Source organism: Lissotriton vulgaris, chromosome 5 (assembly GCF_964263255.1).
Source record: "Lissotriton vulgaris chromosome 5, aLisVul1.2, whole genome shotgun sequence".
Classification (NCBI taxonomy): Eukaryota; Metazoa; Chordata; class Amphibia; order Caudata; family Salamandridae; genus Lissotriton; species Lissotriton vulgaris.
This window is the reverse complement of record NC_141693.1, coordinates 1,544,758,644-1,544,775,901: the sequence shown is the minus strand read 5'-3', so window position 1 is coordinate 1,544,775,901 and position 17,258 is coordinate 1,544,758,644. Positions and strand designations below refer to the sequence as shown.

Genomic DNA, 17,258 nt, shown 5'->3' with positions numbered 1-17,258 from the left:
AAGATTGAGGGTTCGAGTCCCTTTGTGGTCGGTTTTTGCCAATGGTCACACAACTCAGCTTTCCATTCAGAATGGAAGCAGGCTCTTCCAATACTCTTATAGCCATCATGTTCTCATTCCTAATTATTCATGAAGTGTAGTACATACTGCACAGTCATTTAGATTGCATCTTCTGCCTAAAATCTTGTCCATGTTAGTGGCATTAAGAAGTGTTTCTATGTACACGCACTGAATATGTAATAGGGTTGCAGAATTTTGACTTGACAGAATGGGTTTTTAGCTTAAGGGTGTGTAGATGAAATGCAAGGTGTGTAAGTATGTGTTCATGGAGTGCTTCAAGTGTAAAATCTGTATGATTTGTGCAGTTAAAGTGCTAATTTTGCCTACGAGAAAGAAAAGTACTACAGAAGAATTATAAAGGATTGGCACATTGGCTGCCTTTGCTGATGACACAGTTGGCTAATTTGTAAAGCATTGGTCTATTAAGTTGCAGAGTGTTGTTGAACTTGGTTAGGAGACTTGGTGCCTGTTTCTGTGTCCTGCTGAAGACAAGGACGGCTTGATACCACTGTCAAAGTCCAGTTTATTGAAAAAAGCATCCAGGAAAGAAGAAGTATTGAGTCGAAAGTGGTTCTCCTCCAATTTCTCTCCACTTGCTCGAAATGCAGAGCCTCCATTATAGCACAGAACAGAGTGTTAAAGTCGGGGATGGAAGAGGATGAAAATGGGAAGTTTACTTATGGAGAGAACTGAGAAATGTCCTGTGTGCAGACACCAGTGTTTGACGATTGAATACATTTAAATAATGCCTCTAGAGTGCAAGTGTTTTAACTGTGCCTCAGTGGCCTAATGGATAAGGCACTGGCCTCCTAAGCCAGGGTTTGTGGGTCAAGTCCCATCTGAGGTGAAAACCAATATCCACTCTTACTTTTCCAGAAAAATGTATATATTTATTACATGCTTCCGCTCAGAAGCTTATGAGGTATTAGGAACTTTGAAATGGTACCATTTTACTTCTGTACTCTTCAGGGTCATGTTGGTGTTCTGAAACTACAAAGTAGATTTTTAAACACCTATCTTTGTCAGATGCAACTTTGACCTGGCAGAAGATATTCCTTTGGAAAAAATGATTTGAATTGGAGTGGTGTAACTGTTGTTTCTAGAGGTGGTAACAGGCTTTCAGCTACTTGAATAGGGCAAGTCAGGATTCATGAAACATATACTACCTTTGAGCGTGTGTAAAGTGGCATATCCAGAAAGGAGCAGTTTGTAATACTGTCAAAACAGTTTGTCTCCACTTCTGGAAATATCCAGAGCTATGTGAGCATACAACTGAGCTTTAATCTCATGAAGAAAGAGGTTTAAATGCAAAAAAGAAAACAAAAGCTTATCGTACTGGTGACATTCTCATTATATCGATTCCAAAAGAGTGCTTTAATTGAAAGGAGTTGAAAAAACACAATGGGATGTAAACCTAAATAACTATCAATATCATATTTCCCATCCTTGCATACCACCTACATTTTAAAAATAAGCACAGCAAGACATATGACCGCGTGGCCTAATGGATAAGGCGTCTGACTTCGGATCAGAAGGTTGAGGGTTCGAGTCCCTTCGTGGTCGGTTTTTGCCAATGGTCCCACAACTCAGCTTTCCATTCAGAATGGAAGCAGGCTCTTCCAATACCCTTATAGCCATCATGTTCTCATTCCTAATTATTGACTGTGCAGTAGTACATACTGCACAGTCATTTAGATTGCATCTTCAGCCTAAAATCTTGTCCATGTTAGTGGCATTAAGAAGTGCTTCTATGTACACGCACTGAATATGTAATAGGGTTGCAGAATTTTGACTTGACAGAATGGGTTTTTAGCTTAAGGGTGTGTAGATGAAATGCAAGGTCTGCAAGTATGTGTTCATGGAGTGCTTCAAGTGTAAAATCTGTATGATTTGTGCAGTTAAAGTGCTAATTTTGCCTTCGAGAAAGAAAAGTACTACAGAAGAATTATAAAGGATTGGCACATTGGCTGCCTTTGCTGATGACACAGTTGGCTAATTTGTAAAGCATTGGTTTATTAAGTTGCAGAGTGTGGTTGTACTTGGTTAGGAGACTTGGTGCCTGTTTCTGTTTCCTGCTGAAGACAAGGACGGCTTGATACCACTGTCAAAGCCCAGTTTATTGAGAAAAGCATCCAGGAAAGAAAAAGTGTTGAGTCGAAAGTGGTTCTCCTCCAATTTCTCTCCACTTGCTCGAAATGCAGAGCCTCCATTATAGCACAGAACAGAGTGTTAAAGTCGGGGATGGAAGAGGATGAAAATGGGAAGTTTACTTATGGAGAGAACTGAGAAATGTCCTGTGTGCAGACACCAGTGTTTGACGATTGAATACATTTAAATAATGCCTCTAGACTGCAAGTGTTTATCTGTGCCTCAATGGCCTAATGGATAAGGCACTGGCCTTCTAAGCCAGGGATTGTGGGTTCGAGTCCCATCTGAGGTGAAAACCAATATCCACTCTTACTTTTCCAGAAAAATCTATATATTTATTACATGCGTCTGCTCAGAAGATTATGAAGTATTAGGAACTTTGAAATGGTACCATTTTACTTCTGTACTCTTCAGGGTCATGTTGGTGTTCTGAAACTACAAAGTAGATTTTTAAACACCTATCTTTGTCAGATGCAACTTTGACCCCGCAGAAGATATTCCTTTGGAAAAAATGATTTGAAATGAATTGGTGTAACTGTTGTTTCTAGAGGTGGTGACAGGCTTTCAGCTACTTGAATAGGGCAAGTCAGGATTCATGAAACGTATACAACCTTTGAGTGTGTGTAAATTGGCATATCCAGAAAGGAGCAGTTTGTACTACTGTCAAAACAGTTTCTCTCCACTTCTTGAAATATCCAGAGCTATGTGAGCATACAACTGATCTTTAATCTCATTAAGAAAGAGGTTTAAATGCAAAAAAGAAAACAAAAGCTTATCGTACTGGTGACATTCTCATTACATAGATTCCAAAAGAGTGTTTAATTGAAAGGAGCTGAAAAAACACAATGGGATGTAAACCTAAATAACTATGAATATCATATTTTCCATCCTTGCATACCACCTACATTATAAAAATAAGCACAGCAGGACATATAACTGCGTGGCCTAATGGATAAGGCGTCTGACTTCGGATCAGAAGATTGAGGGTTCGAGTCCCTTCGTGGTCGGTTTTTGCCAATGGTCACACAACTCAGCTTTCCGTTCAGAATGGAAGCAGGCTCTTCCAATACTCTTATAGCCATCATGTTCACATTCCTAATTATTCATGAAGTGGAGTACATACTGCACAGTCATTTAGATTGCATCTTCAGCCTAAAATCTTGTCCATTTTAGTGGCATTAAAAAGTGCTTCTATGTACACGCACTTATTATGTAATAGGTTTGCAGAATTTTGACTTGACAGAATGGGTTTTTAGCTTAAGGGTGTGTAGATGAAATGCAAGGTGTGTAAGTATGTGTTCATGGAGTGCCTTAAGTGTAAAATCTGTATGATTTGTGCAGTTAAAGTGCTAATTTTGCCTACGAGATAGAAAAGTACTACAGAAGAATTATAAAGGATTGGCACATTGGCTGCCTTTGCTGATGACACAGTTGGCTAATTTGTAAAGCATTGGTCTATTAAGTTGCAGAGTTTGGTAAGCATTGGTCTATTAAGTTACAGAGTTTGGTTGAACTTGGTTAGGAGACTTGGTGCCTTTTTCTGTATCCTGCTGAAGACAAGGACGGCTTGATACCACTGTCAAAGCCCAGTTTATTGAGAAAAGCATCCAGGAAAGAAGAAGTGTGGAGTCGAAAGTGTTTCTCCTCCAATTTTCTCTCCGCTTGCTCGAAATGCAGAGCCTCCATTATAGCACAGAACAGAGTGTTAAAGTCGGGGATGGAAGAGGATGGAAATGGGAAGTTTACTTATGGAGAGAACTGAGAAATGTTCTGTGTGCAGACACCAGTGTTTGACGATTGAATACATTTAAATATTGCCTCTAGACTGCAAGTGTTTATCTGTGCCTCAGTGGCCTAATGGATAAGGCACTGGCCTCCTAAGCCAGCGATTGTGGGTTCGAGTCCAATCTGAGGTAAAAACCAATATCCACTCTTACTTTTCCAGATAAATTTATATATTTATTACATGCTTCCGCTCAGAAGCTTATGAGGTATTAGGAACTTTGAAATGGTACCATTTTACTTCTGTACTCTTCAGGGTCATGTTGGTGTTCTGAAACTACAAAGTAGATTTTTAAACACCTATCTTTGTCAGATGCAACTTTGACCCGGCAGAAGATATTCCTTTGGAAAAAATGATTTGAATTGGATTGGTGTAACTGTTGTTTCTAGAGGTGGTGACAGGCTTTCAGCTACTTGAATAGTGCAAGTCAGGATTCATGAAATGTATACAACCTTTGAGTGTGTGTAAATTGGCATATCCAGAAAGGAGCAGTTTGTACTACTGTCAAAACAGTTTCTCTCCACTTCTGGAAATATCCAGAGCTATGTGAGCATACAACTGATCTTTAATCTCATTAAGAAAGAGGTTTAAATGCAAAAAAGAAAACAAAAGCTTATCGTACTGGTGACATTCTCATTATATAGATTCCAAAAGAGTGTTTAATTGAAAGGAGCTGAAAAAACACAATGGGATGTAAACCTAAATAACTATGAATATCATATTTTCCATCCTTGCATACCACCTACATTATAAAAATAAGCACAGCAGGACATATGACTGCGTGGCCTAATGGATAAGGCGTCTGACTTCGGGTCAGAAGATTGAGGGTTCGAGTCCCTTCGTGGTCGGTTTTTGCCAATGGTCACACAACTCAGCTTTCCGTTCAGAATGGAAGCAGGCTCTTCCAATACTCTTATAGCCATCATGTTCACATTCCTAATTATTCATGAAGTGGAGTACATACTGCACAGTCATTTAGATTGCATCTTCAGCCTAAAATCTTGTCCATTTTAGTTGCATTAAAAAGTGCTTCTATGAACACGCACTTATTATGTAATAGGTTTGCAGAATTTTGACTTGACAGAATGGGTTTTTAGCTTAAGGGTGTGTAGATGAAATGCAAGGTGTCTAAGTATGTGTTCATGGAGTGCCTTAAGTGTAAAATCTGTATGATTTGTGCAGTTAAAGTGCTAATTTTGCCTACGAGATAGAAAAGTACTACAGAAGAATTATAAAGGATTGGCACATTGGCTGCCTTTGCTGATGACACAGTTGGCTAATTTGTAAAGCATTGGTCTATTAAGTTGCAGAGTTTGGTAAGCATTGGTCTATTAAGTTACAGAGTTTGGTTGAACTTGGTTAGGAGACTTGGTGCCTTTTTCTGTATCCTGCTGAAGACAAGGACGGCTTGATACCACTGTCAAAGCCCAGTTTATTGAGAAAAGCATCCAGGAAAGAAGAAGTGTGGAGTCGAAGTGTTTCTCCTCCAATTTTCTCTCCACTTGCTCAAAATGCAGAGCCTCCATTATAGCACCGAACAGAGTGTTAAAGTCGGGGATGGAAGAGGATGGAAATGGGAAGTTTACTTATGGAGAGAACTGAGAAATGTTCTGTGTGCAGACACCAGTGTTTGACGATTGAATACATTTAAATATTGCCTCTAGACTGCAAGTGTTTATCTGTGCCTCAGTGGCCTAATGGATAAGGCACTGGCCTCCTAAGCCAGCGATTGTGGGTTCAAGTCCAATCTGAGGTAAAAACCAACATCCACTCTTACTTTTCCAGAAAAATTGATATATTTATTACATGCTTCCGCTCAGAAGCTTAAGTGGTATTAGGAACTTTGAAATGGTACCATTTTACTTCTGTACTCTTCAGAGTCATGTTGGTGTTCTGAAACTACAAAGTAGATTTTTAAACACCTATCTTTGTCAGATGCAACTTTGACCCGGCAGAAGATATTCCTTTGGAAAAAATGATTTGAATTGGATTGGTGTAACTGTTGTTTCTAGTGGTGGTGACAGGCTTTCAGCTACTTGAATAGGGCAAGTCAGGATTCATGAAACATATTCAACCTTTGAGCGTGTGTAAATTGGCATATCCAGAAAGGAGCAGTTTGTACTACTGTCAAAACAGTTTCTCTCCACTTCTTGAAATATCCAGAGCTATGTAAAGCATACAACTGAGCTTTAATCTCATGAAGAAAGAGGTTTAAATGCAAAAAAGAAAACAAAAGCTTATCGTACTGGTGACATTCTCATTATATCGATTCCAAAAGAGTGCTTTAATTGAAAGGAGCTGAAAAAACACAATGGGATGTAAACCTAAATAACTATCAATATCAAATTTCCCATCCTTGCATACCACCTACATTATAAAAATAAGCACAGAAGGACATATGACCGCGTGTCATAATGGATAAGGCGTCTGACTTCGGATCAGAAGATTGAGGGTTCGAGTCCCTTCGTGGTCGGTTTTCGCCAATGGTCACACAACTCAGCTTTCCATTCAGAATGGAAGCTGGCTCTTCCAATACTCTTATAGCCATCATGTTCTCATTCCTAATTATTCATGAAGTGTAGTACATACTGCACAGTCATTTAGATTGCATCTTCTGCCTAAAATCTTGTCCATGTTAGTGGCATTAAGAAGTGTTTCTATGTACACGCACTGAATATGTAATAGGGTTGCAGAATTTTGACTTGACAGAATGGGTTTTTAGCTTAAGGGTGTGTAGATGAAATGCAAGGTGTGTAAGTATGTGTTCATGGAGTGCTTCAAGTGTAAAATCTGTATGATTTGTGCAGTTAAAGTGCTAATTTTGCCTACGAGAAAGAAAAGTACTACAGAAGAATTATAAAGGATTGGCACATTGGCTGCCTTTGCTGATGACACAGTTGGCTAATTTGTAAAGCATTGGTCTATTAAGTTGCAGAGTGTGGTTGAACTTGGTCAGGAGACTTGGTGCCTGTTTCTGTGTCCTGCTGAAGACAAGGACGGCTTGATACCACTGTCAAAGCCCAGTTTATTGAGAAAAGCATCCAGGAAAGAAGAAGTGTTGAGTCGAAAGTGGTTCTCCTCCAATTTCTCTCCACTTGCTCGAAATGCAGAGCCTCCATTATAGCACAGAACAGAGTGTTAAAGTCGGGGATGGAAGAGGATGAAAATGGGAAGTTTACTTATGGAGAGAACTGAGAAATGTCCTGTGTGCAGACACCAGTGTTTCACGATTGAATACATTTAAATAATGCCTCTAGACTGCAAGTGTTTATCTGTGCCTCAGTGGCCTAATGGATAAGGCACTGGACTCCTAAGCCAGGGATTGTGGGTTTGAGTCCCATCTGAGGTGAAAACCAATATCAACTCTTACTTTTCCAGAAAAATGTATATATTTATAACATGCTTCCGCTCGGAAGCTTATGAGGTATTAGGAACTTTGAAATGGTACCATTTTAATTCTGTACTCTTCAGGGTCATGTTGGTGTTCTGAAACTACAAAGTAGATTTTTAAACACCTATCTTTGTCAGATGCAACTTTGACCTGGCAGAAAATATTCCTTTGGAAAAAATGATTTGAATTGGAGTGGTGTAACTGTTGTTTCTAGAGGTGGTAACAGGCTTTCAGCTACTTGAATAGGGCAAGTCAGGATTCATGAAACATATACAACCTTTGAGCGTGTGTAAATTGGCATATCCAGAAAGGAGCAGTTTGTAATACTGTCAAAACAGTTTATCTCCACTTCTGGAAATATCAAGAGCTATGTAAAGCATACAACTGAGCTTTAATCTCATGAAGAAAGAGGTTTAAATGCAAAAAAGAAAACAAAAGCTTATCGTACTGGTGACATTCTCATTATATCGATTCCAAAAGAGTGCTTTAATTGAAAGGAGTTGAAAAAACACAATGGGATGTAAACCTAAATAACTATCAATATCATATTTCCCATCCTTGCATACCACCTACATTATAAAAATAAGCACAGCAAGACATATGACCGCGTGGCCTAATGGATAAGGCGTCTGACTTCGGATCAGAAGGTTGAGGGTTCGAGTCCCTTCGTGGTCGGTTTTTGCCAATGGTCACACAACTCAGCTTTCCATTCAGAATGGAAGCAGGCTCTTCCAATACCCTTATAGCCATCATGTTCTCATTCCTAATTATTGACTGTGCAGTAGTACATACTGCACAGTCATTTAGATTGCATCTTCAGCCTAAAATCTTGTCCATGTTAGTGGCATTAAGAAGTGCTTCTATGTACACGCACTGAATATGTAATAGGGTTGCAGAATTTTGACTTGACAGAATGGGTTTTTAGCTTAAGGGTGTGTAGATGAAATGCAAGGTCTGCAAGTATGTGTTCATGGAGTGCTTCAAGTGTAAAATCTGTATGATTTGTGCAGTTAAAGTGCTAATTTTGCCTTCGAGAAAGAAAAGTACTACAGAAGAATTATAAAGGATTGGCATATTGGCTGCCTTTGCTGATGACACAGTTGGCTAATTTGTAAAGCATTGGTCTATTAAGTTGCAGAGTGTGGTTGTACTTGGTTAGGAGACTTGGTGCCTGTTTCTGTTTCCTGCTGAAGACAAGGACGGCTTGATACCACTGTCAAAGCCCAGTTTATTGAGAAAAGCATCCAGGAAAGAAAAAGTGTTGTCGAAAGTGGTTCTCCTCCAATTTCTCTCCACTTGCTCGAAATGCAGAGCCTCCATTATAGCACAGAACAGAGTGTTAAAGTCGGGGATGGAAGAGGATGAAAATGGGAAGTTTACTTATGGAGAGAACTGAGAAATGTCCTGTGTGCAGACACCAGTGTTTGACGATTGAATACATTTAAATAATGCCTCTAGAGTGCAAGTGTTTATCTGTGCCTCAGTGGGCTAATGGATAAGGCACTGGCCTTCTAAGCCAGGGATTGTGGGTTCGAGTCCCATCTGAGGTGAAAACCAATATCCACTCTTACTTTTCCAGAAAAATCTATATATTTATTACATGCGTCTGCTCAGAAGATTATGAAGTATTAGGAACTTTGAAATGGTACCATTTTACTTCTGTACTCTTCAGGGTCATGTTGGTGTTCTGAAACTACAAAGTAGATTTTTAAACACCTATCTTTGTCAGATGCAACTTTGACCCGGCAGAAGATATTCCTTTGGAAAAAATGATTTGAAATGAATTGGTGTAACTGTTGTTTCTAGAGGTGGTGACAGGCTTTCAGCTACTTGAATAGGGCAAGTCAGGATTCATGAAACGTATACAACCTTTGAGTGTGTGTAAATTGGCATATCCAGAAAGGAGCAGTTTGTAATACTGTCAAAACAGTTTGTCTCCACTTCTGGAAATATCAAGAGCTATGTAAAGCATACAACTGAGCTTTAATCTCATGAAGAAAGAGGTTTAAATGCAAAAAAGAAAACAAAAGCTTATCGTACTGGTGACATTCTCATTATATCGATTCCAAAAGAGTGCTTTAATTGAAAGGAGTTGAAAAAACACAATGGGATGTAAACCTAAATAACTATCAATATCATATTTCCCATCCTTGCATACCACCTACATTATAAAAATAAGCACAGCAAGACATATGACCGCGTGGCCTAATGGATAAGGCGTCTGACTTCGGATCAGAAGATTGAGGGTTCGAGTCCCTTCGTGGTTGGTTTTTGCCAATGGTCACACAACTCAGCTTTCCATTCAGAATGGAAGCAGGCTCTTCCAATACCCTTATAGCCATCATGTTCTCATTCCTAATTATTCATGAAGTGTAGTACATACTGCACAGTCATTTAGATTGCATCTTCAGCCTAAAATCTTGTCCATGTTAGTGGCATTAAGAAGTGCTTCTATGCACACGCACTGAATATGTAATAGGGTTGCAGAATTTTGACTTGACAGAATGGGTTTTTAGCTTAAGGGTGTGTAGATGAAATGCAAGGTCTGTAAGTAGGTGTTCATGGAGTGCTTCAAGTGTAAAATCTGTATGATGTGTGTAGTTAAAGTGCTAATTTTGCCTACAAGAAAGAAAAGTACTTCTAAAAGAATTATAAAGGATTGGCACATTGGCTGCTTTTGCTGATGACACAGTTGGCTAATTTGTAAAGCATTGGTCTATTAAGTTGCAGAGTGTGATTGAACTTGGTTAGGAGACTTGGTGCCTGTTTCTGTGTCCTGCTGAAGACAAGGACGGCTTGATACCACTGTCAAAGCCCAGTTTATTGAGAAAAGCATCCAGGAAAGAAGAAGTGTTGAGTTGAAAGTGGTTCTCCTCCAATTTCTCTCCACTTGCTCGAAATGCAGAGCCTCCATTATAGCACAGAACAGAGTGTTAAAGTCAGGGATGGAAGAGAATGAAAATGGGAAGTTTACTTATGGAGAGAACTGAGAAATGTCCTGTGTGCAGACACCAGTGTTTGACGATTGAATACATTTAAATAATGCCTCTAGACTGCAAGTGTTTATCTGTGCCTCAGTGGCCTAATGGATAAGGCACTGGCCTCCTAAGCCAGGGATTGTGTGTTCGAGTCCCATCTGAGGTAAAAACCAATATCCACTCTTACTTTTCCAGAAAAATTGATATATTTATTACATGCTTCCGCTCAGAAGCTTAAGTGGTATTAGGAACTTTGAAATGGTACCATTTTACTTCTGTACTCTTCAGAGTCATGTTGGTGTTCAGAAACTACAAAGTAGATTTTTAAACACCTATCTTTGTCAGATGCAACTTTGACCCGGCAGGAGATATTCCTTTGGAAAAAATGATTTGAATTGGATTGGTGTAACTGTTGTTTCTAGAGGTGGTGACAGGCTTTCAGCTACTTGAATAGGGCAAGTCAGGATTCATGAAACATATACAACCTTTGAGCGTGTGTAAATTGGCATATCCAGAAAGGAGCAGTTTGTACTACTGTCAAAACAGTTTCTCTCCACTTCTGGAAATATCCAGAGCTATGTAAAGCATACAACTGAGCTTTAATCTAATGAAGAAAGAGGTTTAAATGCAAAAAAGAAAACAATAGCTTATCGTACTGGTGACATTCTCATTATATCGATTCCAAAAGAGTGCTTTAATTGAAAGGAGCTGAAAAAACACAATGGGATGTAAACCTAAATAACTATCAATATCATATTTCCCATCCTTGCATACCACCTACATTATAAAAATAAGCATAGAAGGACATATGACTGCGTGGCCTAATGGATAAGGCGTTTGACTTCGGATAAGAAGATTGAGGGTTGGAGTCCCTTCGTGGTCGGTTTTTGCCAATGGTCACACAACTCAGTTTTCCATTCAGAATGGAAGCAGGCTCTTCCAATACTCTTATAGTCATCATGTTCTCATTCCTAATTATTCATGAAGTGTAGTGCATACTGCACAGTCATTTAGATTGCATCTTCAGCCTAAAATCTTGTCCATGTTAGTGGCATTAAGAAGTGCTTCTATGTACACGCACTGAGTATGTAATAGGGTTGCAGAATTTTGACTTGACAGAACGGGTTTTTAGCTTAACCCCTTCCCTGCTGGCCCGTTTTTGCCCCCGTGCGGTAAACAAACAAACAGGGGCGGGCCATGACGAACCCAAGCCGTCATCAGCACACGAGCACCGTAGTGCATGACGGCTGGGGTTCGTCACCAGCATGGAAGGGGTTAAGGGTGTGTAGATGAAATGCAAGGTGTGTAAGTATGTGTTCATGGAGTGCTTCAAGTGTAAAATCTGTATGATTTGTGCAGTTAAAGTGCTAATTTTCCCTACGAGATAGAAAAGTACTACAGAAGAATTATAAAGGATTGTCACATTGGCTGCCTTTGCTGATGACACAGTTGGCTAATTTGTAAAGCATTGGTCTATTAAGTTGCAGAGTTTGGTTGAACTTGGTTAGGAGACTTGGTGCCTTTTTCTGTGTCCTGCTGAAGACAAGGACGGCTTGATACCACTGTCAAAGCCCAGTTTATTGAGAAAAGCATCCAGGAAAGAAGAAGTGTTGAGTCGAAAGTGGTTCTCCTCCAATTTTCTCTCCGCTTGCTCGAAATGCAGAGCCTCCATTATAGCACAGAACAGAGTGTTAAAGTCGGGGATGGAAGAGGATGAAAATGGGAAGTTTACTTATGGAGAGAACTGAGAAATGTTCTGTGTGCAGACACCATTGTTTGACGATTGAATACATTTAAATAATGCCTCTAGACTGCAAGTGTTTATCTGTGCCTCAGTGGCCTAATGGACAAGGCACTGTCCTCCTAAGCCAGGGATTGTGGGTTCGAGTCCCATCTGAGGTGAAAACCAATATCAACTCTTACTTTTCCAGAAAAATTGATATATTTATTACATGCTTCCGCTCAGAAGCTTATAGGGTATTAGGAACTTCGAAATGGTACCATTTTACTTCTGTACTCTTCAGAGTCATGTTGGTGGTCTGAAACTACAAAGTAGATTTTTAAATACCTATCTTTGTCAGATGCAACTTTGACCCGGCAGAAGATATTCCTTTGGAAATAATGATTTGAATTGAATTGGTGTAACTGTTGTTTCTAGAGGTGGTGACAGGCTTTCAGCTACTTGAATAGGTCAAGTCAGGATTCATGAAACATATACAACCTTTGAGCGTGTGTAAATTGGCATATCCAGAAAGGAGCAGTTTGTACTACTGTCAAAACAGTTTCTCTCCACTTCTGGAAACATCCAGAGCTATGTAAAGCATACAACTGAGCTTTAAACTCATGAAGAAAGAGGTTTAAATGTAAAATAGAAAACAAAAGCTTATTGTACTGGTGACATTCTCATTAAATAGATTCCAAAAGAGTGCTTTAATTGAAAGGAGCTGAAAAAACACAATGGGATGTAAACCTAAATAACTATGAATATCATATTTTCCATCCTTGCATACCACCTACATTATAAAAATAAGCACAGCAGGACATATGACCGCGTGGCCTAATGGATAAGGCGTCTGACTTCGGATCAGAAGATTGAGGGTTCGAGTCCCTTCGTGGTCGGTTTTTGCCAATGGTCACACAACTCAGCTTTCCATTCAGAATGTAAGCAGGCTCTTCTAATACTCTTATAGCCATCATGTTCTCATTCCTAATTATTCATGAAGTTGAGTACATACTGCACAGTCATTTAGATTACATCTTCAGCCTAAAATCTTGTCCATTTTAGTGGCATTAAAAAGTGCTTCTATGTACACGCACTGAATATGTACTAGGTTTGCAGAATTTGGTCTTGACAGAATGGGTTTTTAGCTTAAGGGTGTGTAGATGAAATGCAAGGTGTGTAAGTATGTGTTCATGGAGTGCTTCAAGTGTAAAATCTGTATGATTTGTGCAGTTAAAGTGCTAATTTTGCCTATGAGAAAGAAAAACACAACAGAAGAATTATAAAGGATTGGCACATTGGCTGCCTTTGCTGATGACACAGTTGGCTAATTTGTAAAGCATTGGTCTATTAAGTTGCAGAGTGTGGTTGAACTTGGTTAGGAGACTTGGTGCCTGTTTCTGTGTCCTGCTGAAGAAAAGGACGGCTTGATACCACTGTCAAAGCACAGTTTATTGAGAAAAACATCCAGGAAAGAAGAAGTGTTGAGTCGAAAGTGGTTCTCCTCCAATTTCTCTCCACTTGCTCGAAATGCAGAGCCTCCATTATAGCACAGAACAGAGTGTTAAAGTCGGGGATGGAAGAGGGATGAAAATGGGAAGTTTACTTATGGAGAGAACTGAGAAATGTTCTGTGTGCAGACACCAGTGTTTGACGATTGAATACATTTAAATAATGCCTCTAGACTGCAAGTGTTTATCTGTGCCTCAGTGGCCTAATGGATAAGGCACTGTCCTCCTAAGCCAGGGATTGTGGGTTCGAGTCCCATCTGAGGTGAAAACCAATATCAACTCTTACTTTTCCAGAAAAATGTACATATTTATTACATGCTTCCGCTCAGAAGATTATGAGGTATTAGGAACTTTGAAATGGTACCATTTTACTTCTGTACTCTTCAGGGTCATGTTGGTGTTCTGAAACTACAAAGTAGATTTTTAAACACCTATCTTTGTCAGATGCAACTTTGACCAGGCAGAAGATATTCCTTTGGAAAAAATGATTTGAATTGGATTAGTGTAACTGTTGTTTCTAGAGGTGGTGACAGGCTTTCAGCTACTTGAATAGGGCAAGTCAGGATTCATGAAATGTATACAAGCTTTGAGTGTGTGTAAATTGGCATATCCAGAAAGGAGCAGTTTGTACTACTGTCAAAACAGTTTCTCTCCACTTCTGGAAATATCCAGAGCTATGTGAGCATACAACTGAGCTTTAATCTCATGAAGAAAGAGGTTTAAATGCAAAAAAGAAAACAAAAGCTTATCGTACTGGTGACATTCTCAATATATAGATTCCAAAAGAGTGCTTTAATTGAAAGGAGCTGAAAAAACACAATGGGATGTAAACCTAAATAACTATGAATATCATATTTTCCATTCTTGCATACCACCTACATTATAAAAATAAGCACAGCAGGACATATGACTGCGTGGCCTAATGGATAAGGCATCTGACTTCGGATCAGAAGATTGAGGGTTCGAGTCCCTTCGTGGTCGGTTTTTGCCAATGGTCACACAACTCAGTTTTCCGTTCAGAATGGAAGCAGGCTCTTCCAATACTCTTATAGCCATCATGTTCTCATTCCTAATTATTCATGAAGTGGAGTACATACTGCACAGTCATTTAGATTGCATCTTCAGCCTAAAATCTTGTCCATTTTAGTGGCATTAAGAAGTGCTTCTATGTACACGCACTGAGTATGTAATAGGGTTGCAGAATTTTGACTTGACAGAACGGGTTTTTAGCTTAACCCCTTCCCTGCTGGCCCGTTTTTGCCCCCGTGCGGTAAACAAACGAACAGGGGCGGGCCATGACGAACCCAAGCCGTCATCAGCACACGAGCACCGTAGTGCATGATGGCTGGGGTTCGTCACCAGCATGGAAGGGGTTAAGGGTGTGTAGATGAAATGCAAGGTGTGTAAGTATGTGTTCATGGAGTGCTTCAAGTGTAAAATCTGTATGATTTGTGCAGTTAAAGTGCTAATTTTCCCTACGAGATAGAAAAGTACTACAGAAGAATTATAAAGGATTGTCACATTGGCTGCCTTTGCTGATGACACAGTTGGCTAATTTGTAAAGCATTGGTCTATTAAGTTGCAGAGTTTGGTTGAACTTGGTTAGGAGACTTGGTGCCTTTTTCTGTGTCCTGCTGAAGACAAGGACGGCTTGATACCACTGTCAAAGCCCAGTTTATTGAGAAAAGCATCCAGGAAAGAAGAAGTGTTGAGTCGAAAGTGGTTCTCCTCCAATTTTCTCTCCGCTTGCTCGAAATGCAGAGCCTCCATTATAGCACAGAACAGAGTGTTAAAGTCGGGGATGGAAGAGGATGAAAATGGGAAGTTTACTTATGGAGAGAACTGAGAAATGTTCTGTGTGCAGACACCATTGTTTGACGATTGAATACATTTAAATAATGCCTCTAGACTGCAAGTGTTTATCTGTGCCTCAGTGGCCTAATGGACAAGGCACTGTCCTCCTAAGCCAGGGATTGTGGGTTCGAGTCCCATCTGAGGTGAAAACCAATATCAACTCTTACTTTTCCAGAAAAATTGATATATTTATTACATGCTTCCGCTCAGAAGCTTATAGGGTATTAGGAACTTCGAAATGGTACCATTTTACTTCTGTACTCTTCAGAGTCATGTTGGTGGTCTGAAACTACAAAGTAGATTTTTAAATACCTATCTTTGTCAGATGCAACTTTGACCCGGCAGAAGATATTCCTTTGGAAAAAATGATTTGAATTGAATTGGTGTAACTGTTGTTTCTAGAGGTGGTGACAGGCTTTCAGCTACTTGAATAGGGCAAGTCAGGATTCATGAAACATATACAACCTTTGAGCGTGTGTAAATTGGCATATCCAGAAAGGAGCAGTTTATACTACTGTCAAAACAGTTTCTCTCCACTTCTGGAAACATCCAGAGCTATGTAAAGCATACAACTGAGCTTTAAACTCATGAAGAAAGAGGTTTAAATGTAAAATAGAAAACAAAAGCTTATTGTACTGGTGACATTCTCATTAAATAGATTCCAAAAGAGTGCTTTAATTGAAAGGAGCTGAAAAAACACAATGGGATGTAAACCTAAATAACTATGAATATCATATTTTCCATCCTTGCATACCACCTACATTATAAAAATAAGCACAGCAGGACATATGACCGCGTGGCCTAATGGATAAGGCGTCTGACTTCGGATCAGAAGATTGAGGGTTCGAGTCCCTTCGTGGTCGGTTTTTGCCAATGGTCACACAACTCAGCTTTCCATTCAGAATGGAAGCAGGCTCTTCTAATACTCTTATAGCCATCATGTTCTCATTCCTAATTATTCATGAAGTTGAGTATATACTGCACAGTCATTTAGATTACATCTTCAGCCTAAAATCTTGTCCATTTTAGTGGCATTAAAAAGTGCTTCTATGTACACGCACTGAATATGTACTAGGTTTGCAGAATTTGGTCTTGACAGAATGGGTTTTTAGCTTAAGGGTGTGTAGATGAAATGCAAGGTGTGTAAGTATGTGTTCATGGAGTGCTTTAAGTGTAAAATCTGTATGATTTGTGCAGTTAAAGTGCTAATTTTGCCTATGAGAAAGAAAAACACAACAGAAGAATTATAAAGGATTGGCACATTGGCTGCCTTTGCTGATGACACAGTTGGCTAATTTGTAAAGCATTGGTCTATTAAGTTGCAGAGTGTGGTTGAACTTGGTTAGGAGACTTGGTGCCTGTTTCTGTGTCCTGCTGAAGAAAAGGACGGCTTGATACCACTGTCAAAGCACAGTTTATTGAGAAAAACATCCAGGAAAGAAGAAGTGTTGAGTCGAAAGTGGTTCTCCTCCAATTTCTCTCCACTTGCTCGAAATGCAGAGCCTCCATTATAGCACAGAACAGAGTGTTAAAGTCGGGGATGGAAGAGGGATGAAAATGGGAAGTTTACTTATGGAGAGAACTGAGAAATGTTCTGTGTGCAGACACCAGTGTTTGACGATTGAATACATTTAAATAATGCCTCTAGACTGCAAGTGTTTATCTGTGCCTCAGTGGCCTAATGGATAAGGCACTGTCCTCCTAAGCCAGGGATTGTGGGTTCGAGTCCCATCTGAGGTGAAAACCAATATCAACTCTTACTTTTCCAGAAAAATGTACATATTTATTACATGCTTCCGCTCAGAAGATTATG

General features: G+C 39.5%; 12 non-coding genes across 12 annotated transcripts; all 12 read left to right on the top strand.

Moving 5' to 3' along the window:
• Positions 1 to 1,550: 1,550 nt before the first annotated feature.
• On the top strand, positions 1,551 to 1,623 carry TRNAR-UCG (transfer RNA arginine (anticodon UCG)). Its single transcript has one exon. It is a non-coding gene; the product is annotated as a tRNA-Arg (tRNA).
• Positions 1,624 to 2,427: 804 nt separating this feature from the next.
• On the top strand, positions 2,428 to 2,500 carry TRNAR-UCU (transfer RNA arginine (anticodon UCU)). The gene has a single exon. It is a non-coding gene; the product is annotated as a tRNA-Arg (tRNA).
• Positions 2,501 to 3,142: 642 nt separating this feature from the next.
• Positions 3,143 to 3,215, top strand: TRNAR-UCG (transfer RNA arginine (anticodon UCG)). The gene has a single exon. It is a non-coding gene; the product is annotated as a tRNA-Arg (tRNA).
• An 836-nt stretch (positions 3,216 to 4,051) lies between these two features.
• TRNAR-CCU (transfer RNA arginine (anticodon CCU)) lies at positions 4,052 to 4,124 on the top strand. The gene has a single exon. It is a non-coding gene; the product is annotated as a tRNA-Arg (tRNA).
• A 642-nt stretch (positions 4,125 to 4,766) lies between these two features.
• On the top strand, positions 4,767 to 4,839 carry TRNAR-UCG (transfer RNA arginine (anticodon UCG)). The gene has a single exon. It is a non-coding gene; the product is annotated as a tRNA-Arg (tRNA).
• Positions 4,840 to 7,984: 3,145 nt separating this feature from the next.
• TRNAR-UCG (transfer RNA arginine (anticodon UCG)) lies at positions 7,985 to 8,057 on the top strand. Its single transcript has one exon. It is a non-coding gene; the product is annotated as a tRNA-Arg (tRNA).
• An 802-nt stretch (positions 8,058 to 8,859) lies between these two features.
• On the top strand, positions 8,860 to 8,932 carry TRNAR-UCU (transfer RNA arginine (anticodon UCU)). The gene has a single exon. It is a non-coding gene; the product is annotated as a tRNA-Arg (tRNA).
• Positions 8,933 to 9,576: 644 nt separating this feature from the next.
• TRNAR-UCG (transfer RNA arginine (anticodon UCG)) lies at positions 9,577 to 9,649 on the top strand. Its single transcript has one exon. It is a non-coding gene; the product is annotated as a tRNA-Arg (tRNA).
• Positions 9,650 to 10,453: 804 nt separating this feature from the next.
• Positions 10,454 to 10,526, top strand: TRNAR-CCU (transfer RNA arginine (anticodon CCU)). The gene has a single exon. It is a non-coding gene; the product is annotated as a tRNA-Arg (tRNA).
• A 2,380-nt stretch (positions 10,527 to 12,906) lies between these two features.
• TRNAR-UCG (transfer RNA arginine (anticodon UCG)) lies at positions 12,907 to 12,979 on the top strand. The gene has a single exon. It is a non-coding gene; the product is annotated as a tRNA-Arg (tRNA).
• Positions 12,980 to 14,499: 1,520 nt separating this feature from the next.
• On the top strand, positions 14,500 to 14,572 carry TRNAR-UCG (transfer RNA arginine (anticodon UCG)). The gene has a single exon. It is a non-coding gene; the product is annotated as a tRNA-Arg (tRNA).
• A 1,663-nt stretch (positions 14,573 to 16,235) lies between these two features.
• On the top strand, positions 16,236 to 16,308 carry TRNAR-UCG (transfer RNA arginine (anticodon UCG)). Its single transcript has one exon. It is a non-coding gene; the product is annotated as a tRNA-Arg (tRNA).
• The last annotated feature ends 950 nt before the right edge of the window (positions 16,309 to 17,258 follow it).